The 17,486-nt window shown below is 42.8% G+C and overlaps 1 long non-coding RNA gene across 1 annotated transcript; it reads right to left on the reverse strand.

Annotated features, from left to right (window-relative positions):
- Nucleotides 1–245: 245 nt before the first annotated feature.
- On the reverse strand, nt 246–8,814 carry LOC129837667 (uncharacterized). The gene is made up of 4 exons (XR_008756740.1): nt 4,614–8,814; nt 2,937–3,025; nt 1,828–1,917; nt 246–964 (listed from the first exon to the last, which is right to left on the reverse strand). It is a non-coding gene; the product is annotated as an uncharacterized LOC129837667 (long non-coding RNA).
- Between the last annotated feature and the right edge of the window lie 8,672 nt (nt 8,815–17,486).

Consider the following 17,486-nt stretch of genomic DNA (forward strand, 5'->3'; position numbering starts at 1 on the left):
GAAAAACTGAGTTAAATGTATTTGGCTCAGGTGTATGTCATTACCATAGTGATACACACACTCTATTCTCGGCCATGACGCCAGAAGGAAAGTACCTTTCCCACACTCTGCACTTAGTAATATCAATAACACTAGTCATCTCAGATATTGACCGCTCTGAGTTATCTGTGGCGTGTTGGAGAGTAGTCAGAGAGACAGAGACACAGCGACACAGAGATAGAGGCTAGAGGCTCTGATGTAAGGACTGTAGTTTAAAATCAAATCACATTTTATTGGTCACATACACATGGTTAGCAGATGTTAATGCGAGTGTTACGAAATGCTTGTGCTGAGCTGAGCTTATGTCAGGGTGAAGGGGAGTAGTAGGTAACCTAGTGATTTACTATGTCATTACCTAATGGACTCCTGCAGGACGGGAGAGAAGAGGATAGCATTCTGGTGCACAACCTCTCTCTGACCCCTTTCTAAGCCCCTCACTATACAGAGGTGGTCAGCTTGGGTGACTGCCTTACTCACTGCTGTGGTTCACCTTTGGTTTGAACTTGTGTAATACTATAGTCTATGTAGCTTCTGCTATACACCAATGGGACCTGACACCTTTTATGTACAGCTTTCTATTCCGCGGGGAACTGGGGATACCAGAATACTAGGACACAGAGAGAATATAAATAAAATCTTTGAAAGGATGCTATTTGGAACCAAAAATGTTTTTTATCTGAACTGAAAGGGTTCTATCTAGAACCTTTTTTCAGAGGGTTCTCCTACAGGGACAAGTGGTTCTACATAGCACTCTTTTCTTCTGAGAGTACCTGACAGGGAGTTGGTACAGGTTGGTACAGCTGATCACGTTGTGCTCTTGTTTCAATTCTGAGCACATTAACAGTATTAGAGGGCTTCTGGTTAATGTGATTCATAGTAGACAGTATCACTGCCTGGAAGAGAGCTGAGTGATCCTCCCTTAGGTCTGTGCCAAGACCAGAGATGAGAGAGAGGGGGGGGGGGGGGTCGGGAAGAGAGGAAGGGAAAGAGAGGGACTGGTGGTGAATAGATGAATAACAAGGGAGAGGATTTTGTCAGATGTCATCTATCCTATAATACTGAAGGAAGACATAAGGATTCACCTGAGCTCATAGTCTGCTCTCTCATTTCCTCATTTCTCTTAGCCTACATATTCCTGTCTTTCCCCGAGGCTATATGTTAACTATCCTCTGGAATTAAAGAACCCACCACCTCTTATATCCTCTCTTCATTATTCTTTCATTTTATCCCTTTTTCCTTTGTACTACCCCCTCTATACCCCTGTCTTTATCCCCCAGCTTTACCCTGAAGTTTCACCATCACCTAATATTCTTGGAACCAGAGGATCTTTCATATTGAACCAAAAATGGTTCAATATGATATGGTTAGACTTATGTTGAGACTTACATTAAGTGCAGTCCACTAAAGTCGGTGAGACAACCACATATCACATAGCATTTAAATATTTTTCTCTCATTTACATACAGTCAATTCTATCCCCTGAGTGCCAGTTTAAACAGTCAACCCACAGGAAGAGTGGTATGGAATGTGAAAGTTGGGAGTTGATGATGCTGGTTAACCATTAATAGCTCTTTGTGTAAGTCTAACCATATCATATTGAATCCTTTTTGGTTCCACAAAGATCCTCTGGTTCCAAACAGTTTCACTCTGACTGCCTATCTTTATGTGAGATGCCCAGCACAATGCTGCCTACTCTGACAGTAGATCTGTGGGAGGGAATCTGACATTTCCACAGCAGCTCACTGGGCTGCCAAGCAGGATGTGTTACAAGACAATAGGGCTACTTACTAGTCACAGGCTGTGGGTCTACAGTCAGACCGTGGTCCAATGGGGGTGTCATACAGTAGGTCATCTTGTATGGTCATGTTGTGGTTATACCTGTAACAGTAAAGAAAAACATGGGATCAGTAAACAGTGAGTGTGCATGACTACAGTATTCTATAGCCGGCCTATTGTTCCCACAGGGATGGTGTGTTTAGGCTGAACACTATAGGCTCTAGGTGTGTTTAGGCTGAACACTATAGGCTCTAGGTGTGTTTAGGCTGAACACTATAGGCTCTAGGTGTGTTTAGGCTGAACACTATAGGCTCTAGGTGTGTTTAGGCTGAACACTATAGGCTCTAGGTGTGTTTAGGCTGAACACTATAGGCTCTAGGTGTGTTTAGGCTGAACACTATAGGCTCTAGGTGTGTTTAGGCTGAACACTATAGGCTCTAGGTGTGTTTAGGCTGAACACTATAGGCTCTAGGTGTGTTTAGGCTGAACACTATAGGCTCTAGGTGTGTTTAGGCTGAACACTATAGGCTCTAGGTGTGTTTAGGCTGAACACTATAGGCGTTTAGATGTGTTTAGGCTGAACACTATAGGCTCTAGGTGTGTTTAGGCTGAACACTATAGGCTCTAGGTCAGAGGGCTCAGGTCATAATCCTTAACCTGGGATTCTGCTTCACATGGCCACCAATCAGTGCAGATTAAACCTATGAAGGCATTTAATTCAGCATGCACATTGCACACTAACAATAGGCTCTGGTTTTGATGTACTATACTAACGGTAATCTGAGCTGTGATTGGGACTGTTGAGGTATAAGATAATTTACTACAGCTCATTATTCAGGGCGATAAAAAGATACAACGTGAAAAGTTTAAAAGGGTAAAGTTTAACATCTAAAACACAGTTTGAAATGTACATTTTACATTTTTCTCCCCATGATGATTCAGTCATAACGATAGCTCTGTTGAGCCCTCAAACCAGCAAAGTGAATAACTTGGCTTTCGTCCAGCTATTTTAACACTCCTTCTATAAAAATGTATATTTTTTGTGGAAAATTAATTAGAATATATTCTCGCCTCCAAACCTTACTTTCTCTCTACATGTGTTTGACTTTCTGCATACGTACAGTATCTTACACGCCTCCGGGATAGTTTGGACCTTTATCACGACTGCACCAATCCAAATCCTGCTTCGCTTCTGCACTCTACCCTCAGGCTAAGAATATGAAATACATAAATCATGTTAAAGAATAATAACAGGCAAACTCTACAAGAATCACAGTTGTAAAAATGTTGGACTTACATTGGCCAGTTTCATGTCTCTCCAGGGAAAACATGAATATCTCCTAATGAAATCAGACAGGTACTGTATACATATTATTGGCAAGATAGTTATTATTAATAATGTTTACTAGTTCATGTTTACTGTAACCTGATATGACCTTCGGTAGATATTCACATTCAACTGAACAGCCATCAAACAGAGATCATGTTATTAGTTACCAGTATATAAATCTCATAGATAACAAGAATAATGTTAATAGTTGTTGATGCAAACCAGATCCTCTGGCAACGATCAGAATATTCCCTGGAATGAATGGCTAACTGTCAGCTCTGCCTGTGTAGTGTATTCCAAAGTAGCTAAGTGCTGCGCTGTAGGTCCACTATGGTATCTGCCTCGTGCTCAGTGTGCCTCAACTCTATCTGATCATGTGCATTCTTTAGATGCCTCCTTGTTTCCCTAATGTTCAGTCTGTCTAGTGTTTGTGCATCTGTGTGTGCGCGTGCATACTGTATCTTGAGTGGGGCCCATCTGTGTGTGTCTAGTGAAGCCTGCTCCGTCACATCTCTATTGAAGTAACCCTCATGAGAGGGGCCCAGGCTGGGCCTCCCCTGAGACAGATTGGCCCAGACACACATGCACACTGAGACACACACACACACACACACACACATACACACTTCTAGACTTCCGTCCCAACTTCTGCCTCCTCGCCTGTGCCTAGACATACCATCTGCTGTCAGTTGATTATAATAACATGTATTGATTTGGACTGTCAACACCAGAAGTTACCCTGTCCTAAAGAGGGGGTGACCCTGTCCTAAAGGGGGGACAGGGTCCCCCCCTCTTTAGGACAGGGTTACGTACACTTCTGGTGTTGAAAGTCCAAATCAATACATGTTATTATAATCAACTGTCTAGGTACAGGCTACAACTGAAAACTGAGTGTCTGCTGTGCCGCATGCGTGTGTGTGTGTGTGTGTGTGTGTGTGTGTGTGTGTGTGTGCGTGCGTGCGTGCGTGCGTGCGTGCGTGCGTGCGTGCGTGAGTGAGTGACTGAGTGAGTGAGTGAGTGAGTGAGTGAGTGAGTGAGTGAGTGAGTGAGTGAAGCTATAGTCTGTGGTTGGCTGTGTGTGTCCTATAGATTTCGATAATAGATCCGGTAACAGTCTAACTCTCTGTGCTCCAAGTCACCTCAAACCACCCGCATACACCACCCCATTCACCCCAAACACCACTCATGTCTCACTCACTTCCTCACTGTCAGCAACAGTGGCCTGGCTGTTATGTCATGCCCTGACACATGAACCCGTGGTCATTAATCATCACTGTCAGTATCTGTGATGACAAGGCACTGATGACTGCAGCCACACTGTATAGACCTTACAGTACATCTCAATCTGTGTGGTGGGAACCATGGAACCAAATCCTCTTTGTAGAGGGAAAATATTGTAATCAATGAGCATTGAGTAAATTTAAACACTGACATAATCTCCCTGTCTTTCATTGGCCCTGCCACTCACCCTCTCCTCCTCGTCTTTCTCTTCATCCTCCTCTTCATCTCGTGCCCCTCCTTGTGTCTGCTTCTGCTTTCCAAGAGAGTCAACTCCTCGGCTCATCTGCATGCAAAGCACCCTGGTTCCAGCTGTGAACGAGGGATTAAAATGGAAATGGAGGGGAGAAAGAACAGATTACGCTCTTCTAACGCACGCCATGCCTCCTGGCTGGCCCACCAGCTGAGTATAGAGAAAGAGGGAGAGAAAGAAAGAGAGAGTGGGGGCCACGTTAGAAGAAAGAGAGAGAGGGGTCAGAGATAGTCGAGAGAGAAGGTACAAAGTAAGTGGAGAGACAAAGACATGTCAGAATGGAGAAACTCTTTATATACGGGCTAGAAATGAAGTGGGCCAGTCTAACAAGGGTCCTGTTAGCAGAATACTGTGTCATCAATGCAAGGTGCATAATATGTATAGAGATCTCAACATTGCATCTGTCCCATTATGGCGTCTGTGCAGCAGGTAGCCTAGCGGTTAGAGCATTGGGCCAGTAACCGAAATGTCGCTGGTTCGAATACCCAAGCCGACTAGGTGAAAAATCTGGTCCATGTGCCCTTGAGCAAGGCACTTAACACTTATCGCTCCTGTAAGTCGTTCTGGATAAGAGTGTCTGCTATATGACTCAAATGTAACATATAGTCAAACGCTGGAAACAAACGCTGTTAGATGTCTTACAGTGTCTTCGGAAAGTATTCAGACCCCTTGACATTTTGTTACAGCCTTATTCTAAAATGGATTAAATAAAAAATCTTCCTCAGCAATCTACACACAATACCCCATAATGACAAAGCGAAAACAGATTTTTTGAATTTTTTGCAAACGTCTTAAAAATAAAAAACTGAAATACCATATTTACATAAGTATTCAGACCTTTTGCTATGACACTCAAAATTGTGCTCAGGTGCATCCTGTTTCCATTGATCACCCTTGAGATGTTCTACAACTTGATTGGAGTCCACCTGTGGTCAATTCAAATGATTTGTCATGATTTGGAAAGGCAAACACCTGTCTATATAAGGTCCCACAGTGGATGTCAGAGCAAAAACCAAGCCATGAGGTCAAGGGAATTGTCCGTAGAGCTCCGAGACAGGTTTGTGCCGAGGCACAGATCTGGGGAAGGTACCAAAAACTTTCTGCAGCATTGAAGGTCCCCAAGAACACAGTGGCATCCATCATTGTTAACTGGAAGAAGTTTGAAACCACCAAGACACTTCCTAGAGCTGGCCGCCCAGCCAAACTGAGCAAGTGGGGGAGAAGGGTCTTAGTCAGGGAGGTCACCAAGAACCCGATTGTCACTCTGACATAGCTCTAGAGTTCTGATGGGATTCACCTTGGGGTCATGATAGGGGGCTGCACCAAATGATTGATGTATTATAATAATTGATTATGCTTATGTTTTATTAATAGAAGGGGAGGGCTATAAGACCCTCCCTCACTACATTTATAGGGTCCTGGACCACAGATTAACTATATATATATGCATTATAAGGTTTAATATTGTTCCACAGTTCTTTTCTAGTCTCTGCCTCTTATAAAGAAATGGTCTGAGAGATGTGTGAGTTATTGCAATCAAAACAGGGTGTCTGTGAGAAAGCGCCTCAAGGCTAAAATAGATTCATAGACACAGAACCCTGCAGGGGAGTGAAAGAGATAAGAAACTAGTCAGACATACCACTATAAAGCTGGAACTATTGTTTGTATAACTGTATATGCATGGGCTTGGTCTCATGAGTAGAAGGTGATGACGTAGGCAGTGACATCACTACGGGTTGACTGCAAGCATAATAAAGCAACTAGGACCCTTTCCTATTTGGCAGAACTTACTCGGAAACATGTGTGCTATGTTCCCGTTGTCAACTTCTGTCTGCAATTGCATTAATAAAGGTTTAATTGATTTACTTAAAGATATTGTATGATTGCTGATTTCACCAATAAGCAAATGATTGACAAGGAACAAGGAACCTACCCCAACAGTTCCTCTGTGAAAATGGGAGAACCTTCCAAGCATCTCTGCAGCACTCCACCAATCAGGCTTTTATGGTAGAGTGGCCAGACGGAAGCCACTCCTCAGTAAAAGGCACATGACAGACTGCTTGGAGTTTGCCAAAAGGCACCTAAAGACTCTCAGACCATGAGAAACAAGATTCTCTGGTCTGATGAAACCAAGATTGAACTCTTTGTTCTGAATGCCAAGGGTAAAGTTGGGAGGAAACCTGGCACCATCCCTACGGTGAAGCATGGTGGTGGCAGCATCATGGGGGATGTTTTTCAGCATCAGGGACTGGGAGACCTGTTTTTGCGTTGTCATTATGGGGTATTGTAGGTAGATTGATGAGGGGGGAAATGATTTAATACATTTTAGAATACGGTTGTAACGTAACAAAATGTGGAAAAATTCAAGGAGTCTGAATACTTTTCGAATGCACTGTATATTGGGCTTACCCATGGGTCAAAAGCAAAGCAAGAGTGTGAATATTTATTTATTTCATTTATATTTATGTTGTGATATTGTAAAGCACACACACACGCACATACACACATATGGGCAGATACAGTCTGACTGTCACGCCCTGACCTTAGTTATCTTTGTTTTCTTTATTATTTTGGTTAGGTCAGGGTGTGACGAGGGTGGTATGTGTGTTTTTGTCTTGTCTAGGGTATGTCTATGTGATGTTGCATGTTTGCACTCAGTGTTATAGCGGTCACGTTCGTTTTGTTATTTTGTATTGTTTGTTAAGTGTTCTTCATTATTAAAAGGAAGAATGTATTCTAATCACTCTGCGCCTTGGTCTCCTCACTACGACGATCGTGACACTGACACTGACACTGCTAGATGATTTAATGGGAGAGGTGGAATGAGCTGCATCTGGTTTTATTTGACCTTATTATAGTTACGGTTAAAGGAGAAGTGTGTGGTTGCAATGAGGCAGAACATGTTTATCTGTTGTTTGTGGTAGGATATCCCACACACACACTCCCTGCAACACACACACACACTCCCTGCAACACACACAGTCAGACACTGACACATTGACACAGTGTGCTCCTAATTGCCCTTACACGTTTCACCTGATTAAACCCCAGCCGTTGGCCTTGAACCACAGAGAGCGATGGGACTGGAGGCAGACATTGACTGACTCATAGATTTAGAAGTGCCTGACACTCACAGGGCCAGAAAGGACGCTGCCATCAGACAATGTAGAGAAATGCAATCACAAGGATAAACAGATATTTCTGCATCTAGTCCTGCATGTCTGTCCAAACTATTGTGCAATTATACATGATTATTATATTATGCACTTTGGCAATGTGTTTATTTCTATTGTTAGAATGAAAATAGAAGTGTCTGCTTGCATGTAGACCTCTGCATATTTTGTAAGTAGGAAAACCTGCAAAATCGTCAGTGTATCAAATACTTGTTCTCCCCACTGTATATATATTTATACACACAGACACACACACACACACACAGGTAATGTCTAGGGGGCTGCCATTTAACAGCATTTGTATTCATGAGATTCCAGTGTCCTAGCGAGGCTGGTAAGAACAGAGCAGAGCAGTAGCAGTACAGTAGCAGGGAACACTGGTCTCAGCTGTAATAGTCTGATGGAGGGGAGAGAGACGCTGGGCACATGAACAATTTATACATCATGAGGCAGGCAACCATGACCCTCTCTTCATTACTGCACTGGCCCATGGCCTGCAGGCATACGCATAATGTTAGCCTAATGTTGGTATACCAACCACTGGGAGAGTCAGACCATTCCAAAAGCACCACTGTAAGATCTAAGATGGATGCCTGTCGTTTGGCTTGCTGGTAATGTGGGGAACAGTGAGGGGCTTATGATTGGTGTCAATGGTCAAAACTGCCCTGCAGTGACGATTCCTATGATCGCCATATGTCATCCAATACAAGGCCATTACCATGGATCTGAGGGGTCTTGTGGAATAGATTAAACTGCCATTTTAAGATGACAATGGTTTCGATATACCATTAAATACAAGACTATTACTATTGCTACATAGGCCTACAGACACGTGAAGGATCGGAGGGATCTTATGAATGACATTAAATGTAGCATTAAAAAATGACAGTGATTTCCATATATCATTATATGTACAGTGTGTTCAGAAAGTAGTCAGACCCCTTGACTTTTCCCACATTTTGTTGTTACAGCCTTATTCTAAAATGTATTAACTAAAAATAATTCCTACTCATCAATCTACACACAATACCCCTTAATGACAAAGCAAAAACAGGTTTTTTCGAATTTTTTGCAAATGTATTAAAAAATAAAAACTGAAATATGACATTTACATAAGTATTCAGACCCTTTACTCAGTACTTTGTTGAAGCCCCTTTGGCAGCGAGTCTTCTTGGGTATGACGCTACAAGCTTGGCACACCTGTATTTTATTTATTTCACCTTTATTTAACCAGGTAGGCTAGTTGAGAACAAGTTCTCATTTGCAACTGCGACCTGGCCAAGATAAAGCATAGCAGTGTGAACAGACAACAACACAGAGTTACACATGGAGTAAACAATAAACAAGTCAATAACATAGTAGGAGAAAAAAAAAAAGAGAATCTATATACAATGTGTGCAAAAGGCATGAGGAGGTAGGCAATAAATAGGCCATAGGAGCAAATAATTACAATTTAGCAGATTAACACTGAGGTGATAAATCATCAGATGATCTTGTGCAAGTAGAGATACTGGTGTGCAGTAGAGCAGAAAAGTAAATAAATAAAAACAGTATGGGGATGAGGTAGGTCAATTGGGTGGGCTATATACCGATGGACTATGTACACCTGCAGCGATCGGTTAGCTGCTCAGATAGCAGATGTTTAAAGTTGTTGAGGGAGATAAAAGTCTCCAACTTCAGAGATTTTTGCAATTCGTTCCAGTCGCAGGCAGCAGAGAACTGGAAGGAAAGGCGGCCAAATGAGGTTTTGGCTTTAGGGATGATCAGTGAGATACACCTGCTGGAGCGCGTGCTACGGGTGGGTGTTGCCATCGTGACCAGTGAACTGAGATAAGGCGGCGCTTTACCTAGCATAGCCTTGTAGATGACCAGGAGCCAGTGGGTCTGACGACGAACATGTAGCGAGGGCCAGCCGACTAGAGCATACAAGTCGCAGTGGTGGGTGGTATAAGGTGCTTTAGTAACAAAACGGATGCCACTGTGATAAACTGCATCCAGTTTGCTGAGTAGAGTATTGGAAGCTATTTTGTATTTGTATTTGGGGAGATTCTCCCATTCTTCTCTGCAGATCCTCTCAAGCTCTGTCAGGTTGGATGGGGAGCGTCGCTGCACAGCTATTTTCAGGTCTCTCCAGAGATGTTCGATCGATTTCAAGTTCGGGCTCCTGCTGGGCCACTCAAGGACATTCAGAGACTTGTCCCGAAGCCACTCCTGTGTTGTCTTTGCTGTGTACTTAGGGTCGCTGTCCTGTTGGAAGGTGAACCATCTCCCCAATCTGAGATCCTGAGCGCTCTGGAGCAGGTTTTCATCAAGGATCTCTCTGTAAAAGCCTGATTGCTGAAGTGCTGCAGAGATGGTTGTCCTTCTGTGGAAGGTTCTCCCATCTCCACAGAAGATCTCTGGAGCTCTGTCAGAGTGGCCATCGGGTTCTTGGTCACCTCCCTGACTAAGGCCCTTCTCCCCCGATTGCTCAGTTTGGCCGGGCAGCCAGCTCTAGGAAGAGTCTTGGTGGTTTCAAACTTCTTCTATTTAAGAATGATGGAGGCCACTGTGTTCTTGTGTTGTAACTCTACAGACAATTCCTTCAACTACATGGATTGGTTTTTGTGGGATCTTATAAAGACAGGTGTGTCCAATCAATTGAATTTACCACAGGTGGACTCCAATCAAGTTGTAGAAACATCTCAAGGACGATCAATGGAAACAGGATGCGCCTGAGCTCAATTTGGAGTCTCATAACAAAGGCTCTGAATACTTATTTTAAATACAATTGCAAACATTTAAAAAAAAAAAAAAGTTTTCACTTTGTCATTATGGGGTATTGTGTGTAGATTGATGAGGACATTCTTTATTTAATCAATTTTAGAAAAAGGCTGTAACGTAACAAGATGTGGAGAAAGTCAAGGGGTCTGAATACCTCCTGAATGCTCTGTTTATTGCCTCTACTGATGCTATGTACATACAAGGTGATTTGAATGAGGGGAAATGCATTTAAATTGGCTCAGGAAATGATTGGCTGCATTACCATTTGCAGAGATTGTGCAGAGTAGAATACTATGAAGGTGTTCTTAGTGAGTTCTAGTATATTAGAGGCAGAGATAAAAATGGGAAAGAGAGGATTTGAAAGCAGACAAAGTTTGGACTGAATTCAAGCTCTTCCTCGACCTTCTTCACCTGACAGACAGGGGCGCGCGCGCACGCACGCACGCACGCACGCACGCACGCACGCACGCACACACACACACACACACACACACACACAGGAACAGTGGGACAATGACTCTGAAGGACAGGCATGTTTATCTAGCCATTCAGGGGATAAGATACACGAACAGTGCTTCATGGTTACAAGGACAAAGACAGAACCCCTTTCTGTAAGAGGCAACGAGAGAGTGAAAGGGAGGCTGTAGAAAGACAGACGGAGGAAAGGAGAGAAAGAGATAGAAGAAAGAGAGACAGATATAGGGAGGGAGAGAGAGGAGTAAAACAGGGGGAGGGGGGTCAAGTAGGGATCTAGGCTTAAGAGGGAGCATTGGAATTCGCCTGGGGGGGGGGGTTGGGGGAGAGATGCTGGGGTCAGAGGTGACTGTGTAGAAGAGAGAAGTGAGGGACCAGGGGACAAACACACAATCGCCTCAAAGGGACCCTAAATGAGCTCTCTAACCTTGTGAACCCCCACCACACACACACACGCGCGCGTGCGCAAACACACACATGCAAACAGCATATCGGAGCAAAGTGTCATCTAAAAAGGGGAGCTGCAGAGTGTGTGTTTAAGCCCAAAGGGACACTCACAGAACTCAGCACAAAGACATCTCACTAAGGCAGGCCATTCAATTGGCTTATCAAAGTTCCACACCCTCTCGGTCATAAATACTAATTCTCTATGATAAGCCATTATCTTAAATTTTCTAGTTGTCAGAGATAATACTCATTAATTCAGGCCATTGTCATCATAATGACTTTTATATTAATTTGGCCGTTGTGTTTCTCAACCTCCTGAATATGTACATAAATCTGCATGTTAAAAATGTGATTAAAAATGATTTATATAATGGATAATGAATGTATCAAGGGAATTAACTTTGGAGAGTAGGGGGGGGGGGGTGAAGTGGAAGAGGGAGCGACAGAGAGAGGAGAAACTGGCCCAGCCCCCACCAACCAAATGAGTGACATTAAACAAATGCTGAGTCTACTATGCTCACGTGTGATAGGCCGAGGGCCATGGTAAGATGAGCACAAGAACTCCACCATTCTCACACTACATCCACCCAAGTGGCATGACACAAATTCTATCTTAAATGATAAACAAATCACATTTGCAAAATAAGAGTTTACTTTAATTGAAAAATCCCATTTTAATAGTTCTTGTTGGATTGTGAGTGTTTGTCTCATTTTGAAGGTAAAGAAAAAAGAAAAAAAAAGTTATGAAATCCTTTTACGTTGCATGTTGGAATTTACAAGGATTGAAGTCCTCTGCTTTTGGGCTAAAGAGCAGAAACCCAGACTTCCTGAAAGAAATTGATGATGTTGATATTGTAGTACTACAGGAAACATGGTGCAGAGGTGATGTTTCCACTGGCTGTCCATTAGGTTATAGGGAGATAATCATATTATCCACTAAATTAAAAGGAATCAAACAGGGCAGAGACTCAGGGGGAATGCTAATATGGTATAAATCTGAACTAATTAATTCAATCGAATTGATCAAAACAGGAGAATTCTTTATCTGGTTAAAAATCAACAAGGAGGCTATCTTGACAGATAAAAACGTCTTCCTTGTGCCACATACATTCCCCCCTCAGAATTACCCTACTTCAACCAAGAGAGTTTCTCCATTCTAGAGGGGGAGATCAGTCACTTTCAGGCCCAAGGCAACGTACTGGTCTCTGGAGACCTGAATGCTAGAACAAGACACGATGAACAGTCATGGGGATAAACACCTACCAGGAAGCAACAACCTTTCCCTCCCCACATACCCCCACAGAAACAACTATGACAAAGTGAAAAACAAAAACAGAGTACAGCTCCTGAAGCTCTGTCGAACACTGGGTCTGTACATAGTCAATGGTAGGCTGAGAGGAGACTCTTTTGGTTGTTACACCTACAGCGCATCCCTTGGCAGCAGCACTGTAGACTACTTTCTCACCGACCTAAACCCAGAGTCTCTCAGAGCCTTCACAGTCAGCCCACTAACACCTCTCTCAGACCACAGTAAAATCACAGTGTATCTGAGAAGAGCAGAACCCAACCATGAAGCATCACGGCCCAATAAATTACATGGTACTAAACAGGCCTATAAATGGAGTGCAAACAGTACAGACATCTACCAAAAAGCAATTAGTAGGCAAAAAATACAATCTCTCCTGGACAACTTTTTACCCTTAACATTCTCCTTCAGCAATGAAGGTGTAAATTTGGCCGTTAGGAACATAAACTTTATATTTGACAAATTAGCCTCCTTGGCTAATCTAAAGAAGCACAAGAGCAAACCAAAAATAACAGATCATGAAAAATGGTTTGATAATGATTGCAAAAATCTAAGAAAGTCATTGAGAAATATATATAATCAAAAACACAGAGAACCAGACAGCAAAAATATACGCCTTCAATATGGGGAAACACTGAAGCAATACAAATGCACCCTAAGAACAAAAAAGGAACAGCACATTAGAAATCAGCTGGATGGAATTGAGGAATCCATAGAATCAAACCACTTCTGGGATAATTGGAATAAATTTAACAAACCTCATCATGAGGAATTGGCTATCCAAAATGTGGATATGTGGAGAAATCACTTTGCAAACCTCTACAGCAATATAACAAAGAGCCCAGAACAAAAAGATATACAAGAAAAACTACAAATCATTGAATTAGCAGTCAAAGACTATCAGAATCCTGTGGATACCCCAATTACAGAAGAAGAATTATTGGAAAAACTATGCACTCTCCAACCCAAAAAGGCCTGTGGTACTGATGGTATTTTAAATTAAATGATCAAATATACAGACCACAAATTCAAATTGGCTATACTCAAACTCTTCAACATTATCCTCATGGCAGGTATTTTCCCCAATATTTGGAACCAGGGATTGATCACATCAATCTATAAAAATGGAGACAAATTTGACCCAATAATTACAGAGGAATTTGCGTTAACAGCAACTTGGGGAAAATTCTCTGCAGTATTAAAAATAGCAGACTACATAATTTCCTTGACGAACACAACGTCCTGAGCAGAAGCCAGATTGGATTTTTTTTAAAAAAAGGCAAAATCTACTCGTGTCTTGTAGATTTCAAGAAAGCATTTGATTCAATTTGGCACGAAGGTCTTTTTTATAAACTAATAGAAAGTGGTATTGGAGGGAAAATATATGATTTTATTAAATCAATGTACACTAAAAACAAATGTGCAGTTAAAATTGGCAACAAGCAAACAGACTTCTTCTCTCAGGGGCGTGGAGTGAAACAGGGCTGCCCAATAAGTCCAACATTATTTAACATCTACATTAATGAATTGGCAAAAACATTAGAAGAATCGGCAGCACCTGGTATCACCCTACACAACACTGAACGAAATCAAGTGTCTGCTGTACGCAGATGACCTGGTGCTGCTGTCTCCCACTAAAGAGGGGTTACAGCAGCACCTAGATCGTCTTCACAGGTTCCGTCAGACCTGGGCTCTGACCGTTAACCTAAAAAAAACAAATAGAATGATATTCCAAAAAAGGTCCGGAAATAAGGATGACAAAAACTACACATATCTAGGACTAAATATCAGCAACACAGGTAGCTTTCACATGGCTGTGAATGAGCTGAGAGACAAAGCAAGAAGAGCATTCTATGCCATTAAAAGGAACATCAAAATCGAAATTACAATTACAATCTGGCTCAACATTTTTCAATCAGTTATAGAACCGATTGCTCTATATGGCAGTGAAGTATGGGGTCCACTCGCTAATAATGAATTTACTAAATGGGACAAACATCCAATTGAAATATTGCATGCTTAGTTTTGCAAGACCATATTGCAAGTACAAAGAAAAACTCCAAATAACGCATGTAGGGCAGAATTGGGCCAATACCCCCTCCTCATTCGAATAGAAAAAAGAGCCATCAAATTTTACAACCATCTAAAAACAAGTGACCCCAAAATATTCCATCACACAGCTCTACAATGTCAAGAGATGAAAGCAGAGAAGAGTCCCCTCAGCCAGCTGGTTCTGAGGCTCAGTTCACCAACCCAAACCAACCCCATAGAGCCTCGGGACAGCCCTCAGAAAATCTGGCCCAACCAAATCATCACAAAATAAAAATACATCACCTATTGGAAAGACACCACAAAAAATCAAAGTAAACATCAATGCTATTTGGCTCTAAACAGACAGTACATGGTGGCAGACTATCTGACCACTGTGACTGATAGAAAACTGAGGAAAACATTGACTAGGTACAGACTCAGAGAGCACAGTCTGGCTATAGAGACCGGTCGTCACAGACAAACCTGGCTGCCCAGAGAGGACAGGCTGCGCTCACTCTGCTCCAGGGGAGAGGTAGAGACAGAGCTACATTTCCTATTACACTGTGACAAATACTCAGACCTAAGAGAATATTTCTTTCCCAAAATTATAATTCAATACAAAGAATTTGAAACTATAAAAGATGAAGAAAAAAACAAATATTTATTGGGTGAAAAGCCAAAATGTGCAGTTTTGGCAGCCAAATATGTATCCTCCTGCCACAACCTGAGGGACAGCCAGTGAAAAGTGCAAAGTAATGTTGATAATATTTCCCATCTTGTTTTGTTTTGTCTTTCACACCAGGTCATGTGTCTTCTCAAGTCATTTGACACTGGTCTACTACTGTTGCTGTAATGTATTGTTGTTCTGATTAATATTGTTGTTGTAGTTGTTGTTAATGGTAATTACTCCCATGTCCACTACTACTATTATTGCTGTTGGTCCCACCATTTATTTATATATACATTTTGTATATATATACATATATATTTGATTTGTATTTTTCGATATGTTAACTTTGACAATGTAAGTAGTAATGAACTTGCCATGTCAATAAAGTCAATTGAATTGAGAGAGACCTGAGGAGAAAGAGGAAGGTAGGGGGTTAGAATAGCCAAGTAGCCAGTATTTAGATTTCTAGATAGGTAGGGAAGTGTTTTCTGTCAGCAAACAGGCACACAGCTTAATCACCTTTGACAAGTTTGTTGTTTTACCCCCACTCTTATTCTACTACCCCTCTCTCTCTCTCCAGGGTACCTTCTCTCTCTCCAGGGTACCCTCTCTCTCTCTCCAGGGTCCCTCTCTCTCTCCAGGGTCCCCTCTCTCTCTCCAGGGTCCCTCTCTCTCTCCAGGGTCCCTCTCTCTCTCCAGGGTCTCTCTCTCTCTCCCTCTCCAGGGTCCCCCTCTCTCTCTCTCCAGGGTCCCTTTCTCTCTCCAGGATCCGTCTCTCTCTCCAGGGTCCCTCTCTCTCTCCAGGGTCCCCTCTCCCTCTCTCTCCAGGGTCCCTCTCCCTCTCCAGGGTCCCTCTCTCTCTCTCGCTCTCTCCAGGGTCCGTCTCTCTCTCCAGGGTCCCTCTCTCTCTCCAGGGTCCCTCTCTCTCTCCAGGGTCCCTCTCTCCCTCTCTCTCTCCAGGGTCCCCCTCTCCCTCTCTCTCCAGGGTCCCTCTCCCTCTCCAGGGTCCCTCTCTCTCTCTCTCTCTCTCCAGGGTCCGTCTCTCTCTCCAGGGTCTGTCTCTCTCTCCAGGGTCCCTCTCTCTCTCTCTCCAGGGTCCCTCTCTCCCTCTCTCTCTCAGGGTCCCTCTCTCTCACCAGGATCCCCCTCTCCCTCTCTCTCCATGGTCCCTCTCTCTCTCTCTCCAGGGTCCCTCTCTCAATTCAATTCAATTAAATTCAAGGGGCTTTATTGGCATGGGAAACATGTGTTAACATTGCCAAAGCAATTGAGGTAATAATAATATACAAAAGTGAAATAAACAATACAAATTAACAGTAAACATTACACATACAGAAGTTTCAAAACAATAAAGACATTACAAATGTCATATTATATATATACAGTGTTGTAAAAATGTACAAATGGTTAAAGTACACAAGGGAAAATAAATAACCATAAATATGGGTTGTATTTACAATGGTGTTTGTTCTTCACTGGTTGCCCTTTTCTTGTGGCAACAGGTCACAAATCTTGCTTTTGTGATGGCACACTGTGGAATTTCACCCAGTAGATATGGGAGTTTATCAAAATTGGATTTGTTTTCGAATTCTTTGTGGATCTGTGTAATCTGTCTCTCTCTCTCCAGGGTCCCTCTCTCTCTCCAGGGTCCCTCTCTCTCTCTATCTCCCCATCTCTTCTTTGAGAAAGCGAGAGAGAGACTCATTGTCCCAGTGCCAAGTCATCGCCTGTGTTTGTCTGTGTAAAAAGCATCTGTTCTGTGCCCTCCCTCTCAGCCAACCCCCACCCCACCAACCCCACCCTCTGTGACAGGTGGGGGGATTGAGGCAGCAATCCACCAATCGAGCAAAGGAAAGACACACACACACCGGCTGGGGGCAGTACCACACACACACACGGTGCCGGGCTGGCTGGGCGGTACACTGCCAGTTAACACCACCTGCCCC

The sequence above is a fragment of the Salvelinus fontinalis genome, chromosome 38 (assembly GCF_029448725.1).
Source record: "Salvelinus fontinalis isolate EN_2023a chromosome 38, ASM2944872v1, whole genome shotgun sequence".
Lineage (NCBI taxonomy): Eukaryota > Metazoa > Chordata > Actinopteri > Salmoniformes > Salmonidae > Salvelinus > Salvelinus fontinalis.